We start from the raw sequence: 21,430 nt of genomic DNA on the forward strand, positions 1-21,430 counted from the left end.
ATTCACTATTCCAAATAAATTCGTTTTTCTTGCTTAATAAAGGACGTAACGAAACTGATGGTTCCGCGAGTGCTGGATGGTATTTGTGCAGGCTATGAATAGAACCCATAAAGGATTTTAGCTTCGACACCGTTTTTGGTGCTTTTAGCGATTCGATCGTTTCCGTTTTTCGGATTAGCGGTGTGATTCCGGTACAAGTTATTTTATGCCCTTACCATTCACATTCTTTCCGCGCAAATTGGCATTTAGTAAGCTTAAGCGGCATATTCTCGCGATCTAACTTCCGTAAGATTCTTTCGACCGCCGAGATATGCTCAATTTCAGTGCCTTTGGTGACCACCAAAATGTCGTCGATAAAAGCTTGCGCCTGCGGAAATTCCGAAAGGATCGTATCCATCACTCTTTGAAATTCCGCTGGCATGGTTGTAAGGCCGTAAAACCCTGTTTGAAAACGATACGTGCCCGTTGATTTTCCTCCCACCAGCGAAAAATTGCATTGGACGCTCGTTTCCAGGCCAAGTGGTAATTGCCCGTACGCATATGTAAGGTCCATAGCAGAGAAATATACATTTTTTGGTTTCCGTTCGCTTATGGTTTGTCCTACCGTGTCCATGAGCTCTTCAATATTCGGCATTTGGAAATTATTCTTGTGGACTTGCTTGTTCAACTCTCGGGATTCTAGAGCTAATTTCACTGATCCGTCCTTTTTCACCGTTATTACAAACGGGGAAACAAAACACTTGTCCGAGCGTTCTTTCAGTTTTTCGATGTGCCCTTGCCGTAAAAGTTTATTAATTTCCTTATCGACCTTATCCTGCAATGTGATGGGCATTTTCCGTTCTTTTTGTTGAATCGGCGTTAACGTTTCGAAAATCCGCGTGTACCTTATACAAGATCACTCTGATATTTGCGCTAGATCACTCTGATATTTGATTAGCCTATTCTAGATGTGGTAAGAAAATTGGTTTGAAGAGAACTATATATATTTGGTTTGAAGAGATATTTTTGGGAACCTTCTTCTGAATATGGCAGCAATGGACTTCGCTGATATTTTCGCTATATGTGCGTTAAATGAAGGCCTTCTGTCACTCTGCGCTTTTACTACCTGCGCTTTTTCTTCCCCAAAATTTTTATCCGCGTTTCAATTTACCAATTATTGAAATCTTGTGACACTTTGTTATACTGAATTGCGATTTTTCTCTGACCATTAAAGAAAATTGAAAAAAGTCCATTAAAATTTGGATGAACGAATGTTTAAGGAAAACTAAATTATTAGATCCACCTTTATGACTAACAGATCCACCTCTATGACTAATCAAAGTGACCCTTTGTCAAAACCTGATCTGCTAAAAGATTCCAGTCTTCTGTGACTATGTCACGGCTTTGAAACGTCTCCAGTATCTTTTCTGCTGAACTATTGTGAGTGATTTCCTTACTTTTATCCTTCTTTTCTTTTCTAGGAGTGGATGTACTGAAAGTACAGGCTTTCGCTGGAGATGACAGTTTGTTCGTTTCTTCCTCATCTGCCTGGTTTCTCTGGCGTACTGTTGCGGCAGCTTTCTGTTTCCTAGCCTTCTTCCCAGCACCATTGGGTTCTAAGCCACCTGCGTTTCCCAGCACTGGACCGGCATTGTTAGGTTTAGCTCTCTTTACGGCCAAATTAAGGCCTCCGTTCACCTCTATTTCCTTCGATGTTACATTTTGTTGACTATCTGGTAGTGCTCCGCTGCATTCTCCTAGTTCGACCGTTTTTGTATCTCAGGCATTTCTTCGGAGTCGCTGTTCGTTTTCCTTGACCCGCCTTCCTCTTTCTTTGACTTCAATTTCGGCTCATCTCCATGTGGGCTTCGTCTAGATTGATCCTTTTTCGGGTTTTTATCCCTCAGATCACTGGTGTCGGTTTTTGATTGGGCAATGTCGCTCAGTGTGTGGAGTTTCCGATTGTACTTACCCATTCAACGGGTTTGTTAACGCCTGTCCATTCTTTCTGCCCTCATCTTTTCTCATTAGGTTAGTCAAACTTGGTTCTACCTCCTCGGGCTTATCCTCGATGAAACCGTATTCCCACGGATATAAGAGCTCTTTCCTTAAATCTTGGTTTATAGTACTCGTTTCGTCAACTAATCTTTTAATATCGTTAGCCGACGTATCCCTACTGGTCGTGTTCCAACGAGCGTTTGCTACTAATAATGTCCTCAGTGCTTTTGCCCGGTCTCTGTTTTTAGCTGACTCTACTTCCGACTTGAACGTAGGACTGACTTCTCTACTGTTTTGGCCCTTTCGTACGATTTTGACGTTATAGCGTGACTGGTCAACCAGTCTTTTCAATTGTGATGCGGTGAGGGCTGAACGCTCCAGGTGTTCCTTATCTAAACGATCATAGTTTTTAATGAACTTTTCCCTTAAGCTTTTGTATTCTGTTTTTGGAAGTCGTCCGAAATGTGCTTCGAATGGGGAGCATTTTATAGTTTTTTGCTTGCTCCACCTAAGATCTCGAATTATCGTGCTACGAGCAAGTTTCATTGATGTGACTTTTCCATCCAATAACTTAACTCCCAGTCTTCGTTTGATGGTTTGAATGGTTCGGTCAACCAGGCCACATCCCTGTGATCCCCTACTGGACAGAATGTTTGTTCGATATTGTATTCAGTACAGAACTTTTTCATTGTTTTGCATTTAAATCCCGAGAACTGATCAGTTCTTCTTGATTCAGGTATTCCGTGTGTATCAATATAAGTACGCAGAAATTTCACCGACGAATTTCCCCCAGTCGATTTTGTAACTTTTATTGAAGGAAATTTAGAATATCTATCTATAGCTGTAAGCAGGTAGATTTTCTTCCCCCTTTTTATCTTCTAAGGGGCCCGCATAATCTAATTGCAGTTCCTGCCCCGGCTGCGTGAGCAGTGTAAGTGGTTTTGACGCATTTTTTGGTATAATATATTTAACGTTCTTACCATAGCGAGTACAGCTACGACATTCCTCTGCCATGCTCACAATATCTTTGTGCATATGTGGCCACCACAGGTATCGAGATACGTCCAACATGGCTTCTTGTCCTAGGTGGCCTCGGTGAATTCGTTTCAACATTTCAGGAAGCAGTTGTCCTGGATCGGCTAGTCGCCCATCTACTACGATATATCGTCTACAACGGCAATTTGATGCCAGAGTGAATTCGTATAGGGCCCATCATCTCGAATGAGTGGCGATCTTTCCGTTCTATCACTCTCCTTAACCTGTCCATCCATGTATCCTCCGTTGTTAGTTCGGAAAGTAGGTTTCGATCAAAAAGCTTCGACAAGTTGTGCAGGTTATTGTCTTCTAGTTGTTCAGCTTGTCGGATTTCGTCTTTTCTGGATTTCCTATCGCTTTTCCGTCCCCCAACTAGACTAATTTCAGGGCTTGATATGGAGCTGTCGGCCGTAATGTCCACTTCTAAAATTTTCGAATCGTTTCTTTCCGGTATGTTCTTCTGTGGACTAGACATTTCTGTTGACGCTTCTAGCTCCAGCAAACTCCACTGTATTACTTTGTCTGCCCGTTCTGACCCTAATAATTCCCAGAAGGATCTAATACTTTTGGGCTCTGACTGTGGGGTCCCTGAATGTGTTGGTGTTGATGTTGATTGTCCTGAATCTCTTCTCTGGTTAGCGTTATCCATTTTCCGCTATTCAACCTGTGGTATATCGTCTTCTGAACTGTCTGATTCATGTCCTCGTTGTAGTGTTGTCGTTCTCCGGTACGTCGTTTCAGTCACTTGTTCCAGCATTTGATTTCTATTTTGTTCTCGTTCAACTATGTTTATGGTCTTTCTCGGTTTTTCCTCCATTCTACTTTTTCTTTCTTGATATTGTTTTCTAGTATCGTCGACCGATTGTTTGCAATGAAAAAGTTTGCTTAAAGTGTTTGGGTCACAATTTGAGAGACGTGAGTTTTGACCGTTTTCGTTCCGGTCGAGCCCTGTTTGTTTTTGAACAGAACTGTTGTTATAGCAACCGCGGGATGACGCATCGTTTAATTCGTCCAATGTGTCCCTCAACCCAGAATGTTTTAGAATATTTTCATTCTGATTTGTGTTTACTGTATCGTTTAGCCGACTGCTTAAGCACTCGAGTGCTTTATGAAAACATTCAATCGACGCGACAACGAATTTTTCATCTAAGTATGTCTCTGGCCACGGTTCCCCGCTCGGCTCTCTTGACATATAGTCCAGAATCCCCATGTCTTTACATGGTATATGTACCACTCTAAATTGGTAAGGTAATAGCCTATCTACCCACCTAGTGAGTCGAGATTGGTACGTTTTGTTAGATTTATATTCTCCTAGTGCTGATGTAAGAGCTTTGTGGTCTGTAGCTAATATGCATTCTTTTCCCAGTAGATAGTGTTTAAATCTATCTACCGCCCAAACTACTGCGAGCAGTTCTAACTCGTTTGTCGAATACTTCTTTTCTTGAGTGTTAAGATAACGTGATGCGAACACAATAGGTACCCATTCGTTATCATCTGTTTTCTGTTCTAAAGTTGCTCCGAGGCCACTGTGACTTGCATCACACTTTACTCGAGTATCCTTTTTGGGGTCATAGTAATGAATTTGTGCGATCTTTGCCACCGCGTTTTTTATTTCTTCGAAAATCAAAGAGTGCTGTTCCCCCCATTCAAATTTTTTCACGGGCAATTTAATTTTTTCATCTTCCTTTTCTCGTTTTCTTCTCTTAACAGTGGTCTGAGCTGATCGGTTAAGCTGGCAGCGTTAGAAATGAATTTAAAAAGATGGTTAATGCTACCCATAAACGATCTTAATTGTTTTAGAGACTTCGGGTGTTGCACTTTTAGTATTGCCTCTGTCTTGGTGACTTTTGGTGTTATTACTTCTGGAGTAAGTTTGTGAACTAACCAGTTCACCTCTGTTTGAAAAAATGCGCATTTTTCCAAATTTAACGCTAGCTTTTCATTATCCAATTTCTTTAAAACGTCGGTTACTAGCTGTTCATGTTCGGGTTTTTCCCCCTCTGTTACGATCAGAAAGTCATCAAGAAAGCAGAAGGTGTTTTTTGCATGATTTAGTGTTCGATCCATGGTTTTTTGAAATTCTGCTAGTCCGTAGAACCCGGTTAGAAGCCTATATGTTCTTGATGCCTGCCCACCCACTATGTTAAAGTTACACTGCTTATCTGTTTCAGCAATTTGGTCTAATTTGACCATAAGCATATTTCAGATCCAATACCGTGAAATACAACGTACCGGCTGTTTTGGCAGTTACTATTTGACTTACTCCATCCAATAATCCACCAACATTCGGCATCTGATATTTGTTGTTATACAGTTGCTTATTTATGAGTTTTGCATCTAACGCCAATTTAATGGAACCGTCTTTTTTTACGGTAACTACTATTGGAGCAATGAAGTCACTTGTGCATTTGTCAAGTTTTGTTATATGACCCTCTGATAACAACTTCGATAGTTCTGCTTGAACTTTTTCTTGTATATGTATAGGATTCCTCCTACCTTTTTCTTGAATGGGGCATAGTGGGTATTTTAATTTTGTGTTAACCACGTGATTTTTTTATTCCTCTTTTCGATCAAACAGGGACTGGAACTTTTGGTAAAATTGATGCTTCATACCTTCCGACTGCTCGCACAGTAGCACGTCAAATCTGGATTTTTGTGAAAGTGCTGACTTCTGTGACGTCTGTATTCCCAATTTTCACTGTAAATCTAATCCCACAATACATCGTGCTCGGCGTACTGTCACTAATAACGATTCGTCTTGCACTTCCCATCCGCTGACCTTATACTAGTACATAAAGCTCCTAGTATTTGAATTGGTTGTTTGTTATAATCAACAAACTGTGTCGTCAGGTTCAGTTCTTCAGCTGGGATGAATTTTAACTTTGGAGCTCCCTCCATCAGTTGTTTTGCCGTTGTCCAATTCAGAAACGATATTGCACTTCCCCTATCGATCGTCATATTTATAATATGTTTGTCGATTCTTACTGACGCCCTCAATGCTTTTATTTGATGTGATTTTGGGTCTCTTCTAATGTCAGTTTTTCGAATAACCGTTGTATCTTTTATCACACTGTTGTCTTTGACTCCTGATATTATTTTTCCAATTTCTTCAGGCCAATCACGTAACCTGGGTTCGACCACCATGATTTCGAAGTCCTCACAGGAATCAAAACTGTGAATTAAGTTGCACTCTTCTTCCGAACTAGAGTTTTCTTCAGTAATCTCGTTCACTTGGTTCGATCGACACATTTTTGCAAAATGGTTTTGCTTATTACAGCTTTTAAACGTTTTACAGCTAGAGAACTCTTCAGATGTCCTTCCCCAAATGTTCTGCCACATGTGGTACATGGTTTTTTCTGAGTTCTGGTTTTTGTGTCTTTGGTATCGTTTTATTTCTTTTTGATTTGATCCCGATTCGATCTCCTGTAAATCTGATTTTTATTTTCAACAGCCATAATTGGCTCCTGTTTTATTTTAATCTGCGACCCAAAAAATTGTCCTCCATTTGAGCTTCCTACTACCGATTTCTGAAATGCTTGTGTCGTTTGCTAGCTTTGTTCAAATTTAATAGCTCGTTTGAGTACTTCATCTGATGCGAACGTTTCAAATGTCAGTGTATTTTGAAGTGCAGTATTCTTCATTCGTCAAAAACTGATCTGCTAAAAGATTCCAGTCTTCTGTGACTATGTCACGGCTTTGAAACGTCTCCAGTATCTTTTCTGCTGAACTATTGTGAGTGATTTCCTTACTTTTATCCTTCTTTTCTTTTCTAGGAGTGGATGTACTGAAAGTACAGGCTTTCGCTGGAGATGACAGTTTGTTCGTTTCTTCCTCATCTGCCTGGTTTCTCTGGCGTACTGTTGCGGCAGCTTTCTGTTTCCTAGCCTTCTTCCCAGCACCATTGGGTTCTAAGCCACCTGCGTTTCCCAGCACTGGACCGGCATTGTTAGGTTTAGCTCTCTTTACGGCCACATTAAGGCCTCCGTTCACCTCTATTTCCTTCGATGTTACATTTTGTTGACTATATAGCTGGTAGTGCTCCGCTGCATTCTCCTAGTTCGACCGTTTTTGTATCTCAGGCATTTCTTCGGAGTCACTGTTCGTTTTCCTTGACCCGCCTTCCTCTTTCTTTGACTTCAATTTCGGCTCATCTCCATGTGGGCTTCGTCTAGATTGATCCTTTTTCGGGTTTTTATCCCTCAGATTACTGGTGTCGGTTTTTGATTGGGCAATGTCGCTCTTTCTATAGATTGCCATCGCAGCTATTTTTACTGTGTGTGGAGTTTCCGATTGTACTTACCCATTCAACGGGTTTGTTAACGCCTGTCCATTCTTTCTGCCCTCATCTTTTCTCATTAGGTTAGTCAAACTTGGTTCTACCTCCTCGGGCTTATCCTCGATGAAACCGTATTCCCACGGATATAAGAGCTCTTTCCTTAAATCTGGGTTTATAGTACTCGTTTCGTCAACTAATCTTTTAATATCGTTAGCCGACGTATCCCTACTGGTCGTGTTCCAACGAGCGTTTGCTACTAATAATGTCCTCAGTGCTTTTGCCCGGTCTCTGTTTTTAGCTGACTCTACTTCCGACTTGAACGTAGGACTGACTTCTCTACTGTTTTGGCCCTTTCGTACGATTTTGACGTTATAGCGTGACTGGTCAACCAGTCTTTTCAATTGTGATGCGGTGAGGGCTGAACGCTCCAGGTGTTCCTTATCTAAACGATCAGAGTTTTTAATGAACTTTTCCCTTAAGCTTTTGAATTCTGTTTTTGGAAGTCGTCCGAAATGTGCTTCGAATGGGGAGCATTTTATAGTTTTTTGCTTGCTCCACCTAAGATCTCGAATTATCGTGCTACGAGCAAGTTTCATTGATGTGACTTTTCCATCCAATAACTTAACTCCCAGTCTTCGTTTGATGGTTTGAATGGTTCGGTCAACCAGGCCACATCCCTGTGATCCCCTACTGGACAGAATGTTTGTTCGATATTGTATTCAGTACAGAACTTTTTCATTGTTTTGCATTTAAATCCCGAGAACTGATCAGTTCTTCTTGATTCAGGTATTCCGTGTGTATCAATATAAGTACGCAGAAATTTCACCGACGAATTTCCCCCAGTCGATTTTGTAACTTTTATTGAAGGAAATTTAGAATATCTATCTATAGCTGTAAGTTCTGGTTTTTGTGTCTTTGGTATCGTTTTATTTCTTTTTGATTTGATCCCGATTCGATCTCCTGTAAATCTGATTTTTATTTTCAACAGCCATAATTGGCTCCTGTTTTATTTTAATCTGCGGCCCAAAAAATTGTCCTCCATTTGAGCTTCCTACTACCGATTTCTGAAATGCTTGTGTCGTTTGCTAGCTTTGTTCAAATTTAATAGCTCGTTTGAGTACTTCATCTGATGCGAACGTTTCAAATGTCAGTGTATTTTGAAGTGCAGTATTCTTCATTCGTCAAAAACTGATCTGCTAAAAGATTCCAGTCTTCTGTGACTATGTCACGGCTTTGAAACGTCTCCAGTATCTTTTCTGCTGAACTATTGTGAGTGATTTCCTTACTTTTATCCTTCTTTTCTTTTCTAGGAGTGGATGTACTGAAAGTACAGGCTTTCGCTGGAGATGACAGTTTGTTCGTTTCTTCCTCATCTGCCTGGTTTCTCTGGCGTACTGTTGCGGCAGCTTTCTGTTTCCTAGCTTTCTTCCCAGCACCATTGGGTTCTAAGCCACCTGCGTTTCCCAGCACTGGACCGGCATTGTTAGGTTTAGCTCTCTTTACGGCCACATTAAGGCCTCCGTTCACCTCTATTTCCTTCGATGTTACATTTTGTTGACTATATAGCTGGTAGTGCTCCGCTGCATTCTCCTAGTTCAACCGTTTTTGTATCTCAGGCATTTCTTCGGAGTCACTGTTCGTTTTCCTTGACCCGCCTTCCTCTTTCTTTGACTTCAATTTCGGCTCATCTCCATGTGGGCTTCGTCTAGATTGATCCTTTTTCGGATTTTTATCCCTCAGATCACTGGTGTCGATTTTTGATTGGGCAATGTCGCTCTTTCTATAGATTGCCATCGCAGCTATTTTTACTTTTACTGTGTGTGGAGTTTCCGATTGTACTTACCCATTCAACGGGTTTGTTAACGCCTGTCCATTCTTTCTGCCCTCATCTTTTCTCATTAGGTTAGTCAAACTTGGTTCTACCTCCTCGGGCTTATCCTCGATGAAACCGTATTCCCACGGATATAAGAGCTCTTTCCTTAAATCTTGGTTTATAGTACTCGTTTCGTCAACTAATCTTTTAATATCGTTAGCCGACGTATCCCTACTGGTCGTGTTCCAACGAGCGTTTGCTACTAATAATGTCCTCAGTGCTTTTGCCCGGTCTCTGTTTTTAGCTGACTCTACTTCCGACTTGAACGTAGGACTGACTTCTCTACTGTTTTGGCCCTTTCGTACGATTTTGACGTTATAGCGTGACTGGTCAACCAGTCTTTTCAATTGTGATGCGGTGAGGGCTGAACGCTCCAGGTGTTCCTTATCTAAACGATCAGAGTTTTTAATGAACTTTTCCCTTAAGCTTTTGAATTCTGTTTTTGGAAGTCGTCCGAAATGTGCTTCGAATGGGGAGCATTTTATAGTTTTTTGCTTGCTCCACCTAAGATCTCGAATTATCGTGCTACGAGCAAGTTTCATTGATGTGACTTTTCCATCCAATAACTTAACTCCCAGTCTTCGTTTGATGGTTTGAATGGTTCGGTCAACCAGGCCACATCCCTGTGATCCCCTACTGGACAGAATGTTTGTTCGATATTGTATTCAGTACAGAACTTTTTCATTGTTTTGCATTTAAATCCCGAGAACTGATCAGTTCTTCTTGATTCAGGTATTCCGTGTGTATCAATATAAGTACGCAGAAATTTCACCGACGAATTTCCCCCAGTCGATTTTGTAACTTTTATTGAAGGAAATTTAGAATATCTATCTATAGCTGTAAGCAGGTAGATTTTCGTCCCCCTTTTTATCTTCTAATGGGCCCGCATAATCTAATTGCAGTTCCTGCCCCGGCTGCGTGAGCAGTGTAAGTGGTTTTGACGCATTTTTTGGTATAATATATTTAACGTTCTTACCATAGCGAGTACAGCTACGACATTCCTCTGCCATGCTCACAATATCTTTGTGCATATGTGGCCACCACAGGTATCGAGATACGTCCAACATGGCTTCTTGTCCTAGGTGGCCTCGGTGAATTCGTTTCAACATTTCAGGAAGCAGTTGTCCTGGATCGGCTAGTCGCCCATCTACTACGATATATCGTCTACAACGGCAATTTGATGCCAGAGTGAATTCGTATAGGGCCCATCATCTCGAATGAGTGGCGATCTTTCCGTTCTATCACTCTCCTTAACCTGTCCATCCATGTATCCTCCGTTGTTAGTTCGGAAAGTAGGTTTCGATCAAAAAGCTTCGACAAGTTGTGCAGGTTATTGTCTTCTAGTTGTTCAGCTTGTCGGATTTCGTCTTTTCTGGATTTCCTATCGCTTTTCCGTCCCCCAACTAGACTAATTTCAGGGCTTGATATGGAGCTGTCGGCCGTAATGTCCACTTCTAAAATTTTCGAATCGTTTCTTTCCGGTATGTTCTTCTGTGGACTAGACATTTCTGTTGACGCTTCTAGCTCCAGCAAACTCCACTGTATTACTTTGTCTGCCCGTTCTGACCCTAATAATTCCCAGAAGGATCTAATACTTTTGGGCTCTGACTGTGGGGTCCCTGAATGTGTTGGTGTTGATGTTGATTGTCCTGAATCTCTTCTCTGGTTAGCGTTATCCATTTTCCGCTATTCAACCTGTGGTATATCGTCTTCTGAACTGTCTGATTCATGTCCTCGTTGTAGTGTTGTCGTTCTCCGGTACGTCGTTTCAGTCACTTGTTCCAGCATTTGATTTCTATTTTGTTCTCGTTCAACTATGTTTATGGTCTTTCTCGGTTTTTCCTCCATTCTACTTTTTCTTTCTTGATATTGTTTTCTAGTATCGTCGACCGATTGTTTGCAATGAAAAAGTTTGCTTAAAGTGTTTGGGTCACAATTTGAGAGACGTGAGTTTTGACCGTTTTCGTTCAGGTCGAGCCCTGTTTGTTTTTGAACAGAACTGTTGTTATAGCAACCGCGGGATGACGCATCGTTTAATTCGTCCAATGTGTCCCTCAACCCAGAATGTTTTAGAATATTTTCATTCTGATTTGTGTTTACTGTATCGTTTAGCCGACTGCTTAAGCACTCGAGTGCTTTATGAAAACATTCAATCGACGCGACAACGAATTTTTCATCTAAGTATGTCTCTGGCCACGGTTCCCCGCTCGGCTCTCTTGACATATAGTCCAGAATCCCCATGTCTTTACATGGTATATGTACCACTCTAAATTGGTAAGGTAATAGCCTATCTACCCACCTAGTGAGTCGAGATTGGTACGTTTTGTTAGATTTATATTCTCCTAGTGCTGATGTAAGAGCTTTGTGGTCTGTAGCTAATATGCATTCTTTTCCCAGTAGATAGTGTTTAAATCTATCTACCGCCCAAACTACTGCGAGCAGTTCTAACTCGTTTGTCGAATACTTCTTTTCTTGAGTGTTAAGATAACGTGATGCGAACACAATAGGTACCCATTCGTTATCATCTGTTTTCTGTTCTAAAGTTGCTCCGAGGCCACTGTGACTTGCATCACACTTTACTCGAGTATCCTTTTTGGGGTCATAGTAATGAATTTGTGCGATCTTTGCCACCGCGTTTTTTATTTCTTCGAAAATCAAAGAGTGCTGTTCCCCCCATTCAAATTTTTTCACGGGCAATTTAATTTTTTCATCTTCCTTTTCTCGTTTTCTTCTCTTAACAGTGGTCTGAGCTGATCGGTTAAGCTGGCAGCGTTAGAAATGAATTTAAAAAGATGGTTAATGCTACCCATAAACGATCTTAATTGTTTTAGAGACTTCGGGTGTTGCACTTTTAGTATTGCCTCTGTCTTGGTGACTTTTGGTGTTATTACTTCTGGAGTAAGTTTGTGAACTAACCAGTTCACCTCTGTTTGAAAAAATGCGCATTTTTCCAAATTTAACGCTAGCTTTTCATTATCCAATTTCTTTAAAACGTCGGTTACTAGCTGTTCATGTTCGGGTTTTTCCCCCTCTGTTACGATCAGAAAGTCATCAAGAAAGCAGAAGGTGTTTTTTGCATGATTTAGTGTTCGATCCATGGTTTTTTGAAATTCTGCTAGTCCGTAGAACCCGGTTAGAAGCCTATATGTTCTTGATGCCTGCCCACCCACTATGTTAAAGTTACACTGCTTATCTGTTTCAGCAATTTGGTCTAATTTGACCATAAGCATATTTCAGATCCAATACCGTGAAATACAACGTACCGGCTGTTTTGGCAGTTACTATTTGACTTACTCCATCCAATAATCCACCAACATTCGGCATCTGATATTTGTTGTTATACAGTTGCTTATTTATGAGTTTTGCATCTAACGCCAATTTAATGGAACCGTCTTTTTTTACGGTAACTACTATTGGAGCAATGAAGTCACTTGTGCATTTGTCAAGTTTTGTTATATGACCCTCTGATAACAACTTCGATAGTTCTGCTTGAACTTTTTCTTGTATATGTATAGGATTCCTCCTACCTTTTTCTTGAATGGGGCATAGTGGGTATTTTAATTTTGTGTTAACCACGTGATTTTTTTATTCCTCTTTTCGATCAAACAGGGACTGGAACTTTTGGTAAAATTGATGCTTCATACCTTCCGACTGCTCGCACAGTAGCACGTCAAATCTGGATTTTTGTGAAAGTGCTGACTTCTGTGACGTCTGTATTCCCAATTTTCACTGTAAATCTAATCCCACAATACATCGTGCTCGGCGTACTGTCACTAATAACGATTCGTCTTGCACATCCCATCCGCTGACCTTATACTAGTACATAAAGCTCCTAGTATTTGAATTGGTTGTTTGTTATAATCATCAAACTGTGTCGTCAGGTTCAGTTCTTCAGCTGGGATGAATTTTAACTTTGGAGCTCCCTCCATCAGTTGTTTTGCCGTTGTCCAATTCAGAAACGATATTGCACTTCCCCTATCGATCGTCATATTTATAATATGTTTGTCGATTCTTACTGACGCCCTCAATGCTTTTATTTGATGTGATTTTGGGTCTCTTCTAATGTCAGTTTTTCGAATAACCGTTGTATCTTTTATCACACTGTTGTCTTTGACTCCTGATATTATTTTTCCAATTTCTTCAGGCCAATCACGTAACCTGGGTTCGACCACCATGATTTCGAAGTCCTCACAGGAATCAAAACTGTGAATTAAGTTGCACTCTTCTTCCGAACTAGAGTTTTCTTCAGTAATCTCGTTCACTTGGTTCGATCGACACATTTTTGCAAAATGGTTTTGCTTATTACAGCTTTTAAACGTTTTACAGCTGGAGAACTCTTCAGATGTCCTTCCCCAAATGTTCTGCCACATGTGGTACATGGTTTTTTCTCAGTTCTGGTTTTTGTGTCTTTGGTATCGTTTTATTTCTTTTTGAATTGATCCCGATTCGATCTCCTGTAAATCTGATTTTTATTTTCAACAGCCATAATTGGCTCCTGTTTTATTTTAATCTGCGGCCCAAAAAATTGTCCTCCATTTGAGCTTCCTACTACCGATTTCTGAAATGCTTGTGTCGTTTGCTAGCTTTGTTCAAATTTAATAGCTCGTTTGAGTACTTCATCTGATGCGAACGTTTCAAATGTCAGTGTATTTTGAAGTGCAGTATTCTTCATTCGTGATATGAATAGATCTCGCACCAATTCTTCTTCCAATCCACCCAATTTGGCCCTAGCTGCTTGTGAAGTTAAAGCCGCATGGAAAGACTCCAAAATCACTCCAGATTCTTGTGTCCTGGTGAATAATCTGTATCTCTCATACGTAATGTTTTTCGTTTTTTCAAGTGATACTTGAGCCAATCTCACCATATCTCTGAACTCAAGTTTTGATATTTCAATAAGTGGTTTTTTCTGTACGAATTTCTTCTTTCCTTTTGGCCTAACGCCAGAAACAAACAAGACGTAAGTCGTTTTTGAACTTCGTTGTAAAACACATTATGTCCTACCTTGGGTCCGCGTTCCCTTCTCTCTTCGTTTTCGAGTATTACTTTGTCTCTTCTTAGTCTATCTCTCGCCTCCCGATCCGTTACTGCCTGTGCAGTTTCAGTTTCTCCTGGGGTTTCAGGGCGAGGCATTGGCTCATCAATGACTTCTTTCGGTTCTTCTAGTATTATCTCAGGATTCACACTTTCTCTGACCGTCACTGCTAGCATAAATTGATCCAACCAAATTTCGAAATTTCACGGTGGATCCGAGCTAGCTGAGGTCCAGAACACTGGTGTACCCATGTCCGTTCGATTATCCTGTGCAATGAATTCTGCTGGCTGTGCCATGTGGTAATGCTATAAGCTCAATTGAAAATGATATAGTTTCAAGAGTTTAATTCAAACCGAAACTTTGTTTTCTTTCATAATCTGCGGTTCCGTGAACCAGCTCAATAGACGTATCTTGGTACGCATAGCTCAACAACTAACTAAAGTCTAAACAGCGATCAACACTCCATGACCTTGACATAACTTAACAACAATATATATAATTACAGAAACCGATATGCGTTCCAAGGTTAGTGTGCAGCGAGGTTAACATGGTTACTGCACATGCAATCTGTGCTGTACCAAACTGCCCTGCTATGGTACCATTTTTTGAATTCAATGTTTTTTTGGCCAAAATGTAATTTGGCATTAAAAATATGTCCAGCGCAAAAACTAATTTATCAACCTGCATCTTACAGGGGAGGATTTAGGGAGTATGGAAAACAAACGCCCCCACTCCCCCCCCCCCTCAGAGATTTGCCCCCATGTCAACCAAAGTGTCCTCCTTTGATAAAGTTTTAAGACATCCATTTTCGGCTGACCAACCCAAAAGTTTTCCTAACGGCGCCTTAATAGAAAATAGCAAAAAATATACCTTTATTTTTTGCTAAATAGCAAAAAGATAAAAGCAAAAAATATACCTTTGGCAAAAAAAATATATCAGATTTTTGGTCACAAACGGGGAGTGGTTGGAAAGGTCGACCTAGCAAATAGGTCAACAAAATTTTTGAGAAGTTTTTGAAAATCCCTTCTCGAGAAAACCCTAGATCCGCTCCTGCTCTAAATCAAGATTAGTAATAACCTCCAGAGAGGAATGCTTAAACTTGAAATACAAATCTTTCAAGATTTCTTGCAGGACACTATGCAAGAAAATACTTTATACTTACTTTGTTTGACAAGATGAGTGCAATTTTTTTTAATCTTTCTAGATAAGCATTCTGCTTGCAGGAAATACACAAGATTTTAAATTTTAACCAAAAATGTATGTGTTTGTTGAAATATTTTGCTGTTTTGGATGAGATGAGTGCTTCTTGTAGTTGATGCTGCTCTCTAGAAGATGTTTATAAAAATCTTACTCTGAGAGAGCTGAACAATGTGAACCTCAAGACGATTGAAGCATGAGGTAAAGTCACGAGGGCATGAAATCCGAAGTTTTCAAAATTATTTACATGAAGTTTTAAGAAATTGTTCAAAATAGGCACACTAATTCATTCTTCTTAAGCGATCCCAAAATGAAGAGAAAATTATTGAGCAATTAGTATGGTGTTGTTGATAAAAAAAGGAGAAAAAATAAGCACTTACCTGTCAATAAAAGTAGTGAATACATCAAATCTGTTTTTTTTTCTATCAAAATGGCACAACCAGAGTCTTTTTTCATTAATCTTATGACAAGTTGAGCAAAATGTTAAATTTTATAAATTGCTTGAATGTGACTGGTCTATTGTCTATTTGTTCGAGCTTTGCTGATTTAAAGTCAAGGTTTTTTATTGCATTATTTGTTGCAAATAAGTATTGGTTTGAACATTTCGATTTCAAAGGCCTAGCTGAAAGCTGTATTCAGTAAACGTAATTAAGCTTTTCAATGCAATCGACGGTTTTTTAGAGCTTACTCATTGCATTAGCTTTTCAATGAAGCCCATAATAATTTTTCTCATTCCAGTTAATTCCAAGTTGATTTTATGGCAAGTCAAAAGCGAAATTTTTTTAAACATTGGACTAACTCATTCTAAACATGCAATTTTTTTTCATCTGAAGTCTCTCGCCCTTTTCTTGAACATACCTTTCTATCTTTTGCAGTAGCAGTGTTTCGAACACCGGGTGCATAATCAACTCCACCTACTTCACTACTGATAATTTCTTTCTAGTCAAAAAGAATAATTTTAGCTCTGCAAAGTACAAAAATTATTTTTCTGCTCCTTAAAACAATCAGTTTTTACCGACTGAAATTTTTTTAACCTAATTTGTAAAGCACTGAACAATTATCTTATGTTCCACGTACTTTGTATTGAAAAAAATTTAGTCTAAAGTATATCAAAAATATCATCGCAGCCATAATATATGAAAGCATTTTTATCCTCATTTAACCCTGATCCAAAACCTAACGGTCTGCATACCGATTAGAACATCAGCGATTTATCAAAGCTGAAGTTGCTTCACAGACTTCATACTTAGCAATATATATATTGGAACTTAAGAATTTTTTTTGATAATTTCTTTTCCTTAAATCTTGTACAAGCTCAGATCTCGCCGCGACGGATTACAATCTCCCCAAGCAACAAAAAAGTATCTACAAACTTATAGAACACCACATTATTTAAGTTTGTCAAATTGAACAGTTTATCAGTTTCTATCGATCTTTTTCTCTTTCGCTCTCTTTCGCCCTCTTTCTCTCTCTTTTTCTTTCACTCTTTCTTTTAAACGTCGTGTCTATATCATTCTCTCTTTCTTTCTCTAGTGTGCTTCCTTCGGTTTTGACTCGTGACTTCTTTGTGACTCCAGCCTCAATGCCTTGTCTCAATGACTTGTCTTCTCTCAGTTTTGCTGTGTTGTTTAGCTGCCAGTTCACTATCATCCTTGGGACTTTTTTTCCTCGGTTTTCTTTTTTTTGATGTGAATTTACTTAAGTCAACAATTCACCGCAAGCTAGTCAAAATCTTTGTTAAGTCAGTCATTCTTTAATTGTGACACGTAATTTGGGAGCGTGGAGCAAAAATTTTTACAGGTTGGTGGCAAAACTAGGTATAATCAACAGTCAAATTAGAGAGCGATAAAAGAGTAGTAAAGCAACTTCTATGTATATGGAAATTTCAACGCGTTTTAAGATCTGATTTCGTGATATGACATCGCGTGATATCGCTTGACATTGTGCAATATCCAATCATGTTCCTAATTTGAATCGAAAAGTGAAAAAAGACGTCTTTATAAAGTAAGAAGTCATTTCTCCAAAACTTAGTTTTTTCCAATATATTTTCTTGAGTTTCATCGCGGATCCTATTATCTGAATTTCAAGGTCTGGATCTAACCACTAGATTTTGATTGATTTGATATAATTCTCTTGATCTTGGTTCATGGACTTTGTTCGCTAGGTTTCGATCTTAGTGTTTAATATCCTCAAACTGCTTTCCTGATGTGGCTCACCTGTTATGTATTTTTGAACCTGTTTCTCTGGATCAGTTTTCATGTTTTTCCTTTTCAAGCATTTAGCTTTTCTGTTTTAAAAAAAAACCCTGAAAGCTCCCGAACTTTAAAGAATCCAATTATCAGTGCTTATTTAGCAAATAACTTTGTTACCTTTCACAGTTTTTGAAGTTAATTTGCATTTTCTTGGTCAGACTTTGCATAAACCTGGCAATCATTGTTTGGTCGAAATTAGTGTTTTACTTTTTCAACAATCAAAACTTTACTGCCCGAGTCGAGATTTTTCACCTGATTTGAAACAATATTTGAGCGGTTTGAGCTGTTCTTTTAGCGCTCAAAATCTTGCTTCAAACTGAGCGGTTTGAGCGGTTTATCTAAATAAATTGCTCAAAACCGCTCAAATCTTGCGCGGTTTTTGAGCGTTTTTTAGCGTTCAAAAACCACTCAAACCGCTCATTTCGAAGCAAAATTTTGAAGCAAAATTAGGTATCATCCACAGTTGAATTCGAGAGCACTAAAAGATTAGTAAATCAACCTCAATGTAGTAGTTAGATCATGGTTGAAAGATGCCCGAGAGAAAAAGAGCCCGGGCTGAGGGCTCGAAGTTGCCGATGGCGGCTATTTTGCCCGATGCTGTTTTCAACTGTTCTATGAGAGAAAGATGCCGGAAAATTGTGAAAAAGCCGGGAAAATTGCTAAAAAGACCGAAAAAGTTTGCAAAACTATGCAAATAATTTCTTTTTTATTCATGCCTTCTCATATTTCAATTTTCATTCATGCCTTGTCAAGGAAGAACATGTGTGCAAAAGCAATAACATACTCTTCATATATGAAAAGTTAAACGCCTCTTGATTTTTGATCTCGTGAAATAAAATCGCGTGATATTGCGTGACATCGTGCAAAAATCAATCATGTTCTGAATTTGAACTGAAAAGTGGGAAGCGACTTTGTAATCTGTAATGTAAGAAGTTATTTGTCAAAGTTTTAACACATCTGCTTCCATTTTACGAAATGCGTTTTATCCCACACTAGAATGGAGATTCTGTTTTACCATGTCCCGTACGATTTTAGTTGAGAGCAAAATCAGTATTTTCTGTCCTAGCTCAAAAACCCTGATTAATTCGCTTGCTCTGCTTTCAAGCTTCTTACCCTCTAATATCTTTGAACCTTTATTCAAGTCCATACTCTGAAGTTTTACAACCTCATTGATGCTTCTCGACTCCTCCTTTAACGGTTCATCTATGGAAGATTTAGTTTTTGGATGGGCTCTTAACTCATTTTGCAGCTCAACGTATTTCACTTTATCATCGTGTTTCTAATCAAATTCTAAGTATGCTTACAAAAAAATCTCAAACTACTCTTCCGCTTTCCAAATCCCCTTTATTTTCCAATTGAAAAGATCTTTTTGCTCACTTAGAGGATAAATGGTTCCATTTCCTTGCTCAAGACATAGCTTTTCTCCAAAAACAACTCTAGCTCTTCCTCTAAAAATTTTTGAGACTGACACTAAGTTCCCTGAATTCGCTGATAAAAAGAAACAATCACTTATTGTAACGTTTTCAAAAATTACTTGGGAGTCTCTCAAAGTTCATTGAACTCTCCTTTCTACTAAGACATAAGAGTCCGTTTTATTAGCATTTGAAACAAATCTACTAAAATTTTTGTCCAGAAAGTAATGTTTTATCCTTTATCATATTGCAAATTGCACTTAAACCTATAACTAAGTCAACCTCAACTCAATCAGTTGAGTTGTATGAACTAAAATGAATTTCATTGCTTTCAGCCACTCGTTGCTCTTCCCTTGTGTTTTTCCTTCTTACAATCCCTCGCTACTTGTCCTAATTCTAAGCACCTGAAACTTTCCACAGGATTCTTATCACTGATTGAGTGGTTCACCTTATTCACTAGCTTGGATCTAAAAGGATCTAAAAAGTGTCATAATTTAATGCACCTAAAACACGCTTTTTCCTATGAAATAAACGAATGTTGAATCACCTCCTATGATCGTTTTCAAAACAAGTCAAGTCTTTCTTACTTTCGGTCAAAAAAAAGTACTAAGTTATTGGGAAATGTCTTTAAGGATGATACAAACAGATATTTTTTCACTTAAACTCTCGCCTACTTCATCTAAATTGTAAATCAACTCTTCAGCTCTAGAGTTATATTCGTCAACACTCTCGTTAGCTATCATTCTAATAGAGGTTAATTCTGAAATCATATGTGCACTCTCGGTCGCTCAGTGCTTTTAAATTTTTTACTCAAAACTTCCCAAGCCTTGTTTCCCTTGCCTTTATGGCAAGTCAAAAGCGAAAAAATTTTTCTAAACATTGGACTAACTCATACTAAACATGCAATTTCTTTTCATCTGAAATCTCTCGCCCTTTTCTTAAATATACGTTTCTATGTTTTGCAGTAGCAGTGTTTCAAACAACGGATGCATAATCAATTTCATCTATTTCACTCCAAATAATTTCTTTCTAGTCAAAAAGAATAATTTTAGCTCTGCAAAATGCAAAAAAAATTTTTTGCTCCTTAAAACAATCAATTTTAACCAACTGAAACATTTTCAACCTAATTTGAGATGCTCTGACCAAATATCTGATGTTCCACGTACTTTGTATTGGAAAAAATTTAGTCCTAATTATATCAAAAACAACATCGCAGCTATAATATATGGAAGCATTTTTATCCTCATTTAATCCTGATCCAAAACCTAACGACCTGCGTACCGATTAGTACATCAGCGATTTATAAAAGCTTAAGTTGCTTCACAGACTTCATACTTAGCAATATATATATTGGAACTTTAGAAATTTTTTTGAAAATTTCTTTTCCTTAAATCTTGTACAAGCTCAGATCTCGCCGCGACGGATTACGATCTCCCCGAGCAACAAAAAAGTATCTACAAATTTATAGAACACCACATTATTTAAGTTTGTCAAATTGAACAGTTTATCAGTTTCTATCGATCTTTTTCTCTTTCGCTCTCTTTCGCCCTCTTTCTCTCTCTATTTTTCTCTCTCTTTTTCTTTTAAACTTCGTGTCTATATCATTCTCTCTTTTTCTTTCTCTAGTGTGCTTCCTTCGGCTTTGACTCGTGACTTCCTTGTGACTCCAGCTTCAATGCCCTGTCTCAATGACTTGTCTTATCTCAGTTTTGCTGTGTTGCTTAACTGCCAGTTCACTATCATCCTTGGGACTTTTTTCCTCTGTTTTCTTTTTTTTTGTTGTGATTTTACTTGTGTCAACAATTCACCGCAAGCTCTGTCAAAATCTTTGTTAAGTCAGTCATTCTTGAATTGTGACACGTAATTTGGGAGCTGGGCCCATAAATGTTCACAGGTTGGCGGCAAAACTAGGTATAATCAACAGTCGAATTAGAGAGCGATAAAAGAGTAGTAAATCAACTTCTATGAATATGGAAATTAACCGCGTGTTAAAATCTGATCTCGTGATATGACATCGCGTGATATTGCGTGACATTGTGCAATATGCAATCTTGTTCCTATTTTAAACCGAAAAGTGAGAAATGACTTCTCTATAAAGTAAGAAGTCATTTTTCTAAAACTTAATTTTTTCCAAAATGTTTTCTTGAGTTTCATCCCGGACCCTATTATCTGAATTTTAAATTCTGGATCTAACCACTAGATTTTGAATGATTTGATATAGTTCTCTTGATCTTGGTTCATGGATTCTGTTCGCTTGGTTTCGACCTTAGTATTTAATGTCCTCAAACTGCTTTCATGATATGGCTCACCTGTTATGAAATTTTGAACCTGTTTCTCTGGATCAGTTTTTCATGCATTTTGCTTTTCTGTTTTAAG

The 21,430-nt window shown here is 38.7% G+C and overlaps 1 protein-coding gene and 1 long non-coding RNA gene across 5 annotated transcripts in view; one reads left to right on the forward strand and one right to left on the reverse strand.

The window, feature by feature from the left end:
- Positions 1 to 21,430, forward strand: part of LOC134841414 (bridge-like lipid transfer protein family member 1) — a 469,521-nt gene that overhangs the window by 252,671 nt on the left and 195,420 nt on the right. The window lies entirely within an intron of this gene.
- Positions 1 to 21,430, reverse strand: part of LOC134842859 (uncharacterized) — a 33,480-nt gene that overhangs the window by 10,943 nt on the left and 1,107 nt on the right. The window contains exon 1 of one of the 2 annotated variants that reach the window (XR_010162561.1): positions 15,771 to 15,881. The exons of the other annotated variant lie outside the window; for it this stretch is intronic. This is a non-coding gene — a long non-coding RNA (uncharacterized LOC134842859). Of the gene's footprint in view, positions 1 to 15,770; positions 15,882 to 21,430 lie in introns of those variants that run through there. 2 annotated transcript variants of the gene reach the window in all.

Source organism: Symsagittifera roscoffensis, chromosome 3, assembly GCF_963678635.1.
Source record: "Symsagittifera roscoffensis chromosome 3, txSymRosc1.1, whole genome shotgun sequence".
NCBI classification, from domain to species: domain Eukaryota; kingdom Metazoa; phylum Xenacoelomorpha; order Acoela; family Convolutidae; genus Symsagittifera; species Symsagittifera roscoffensis.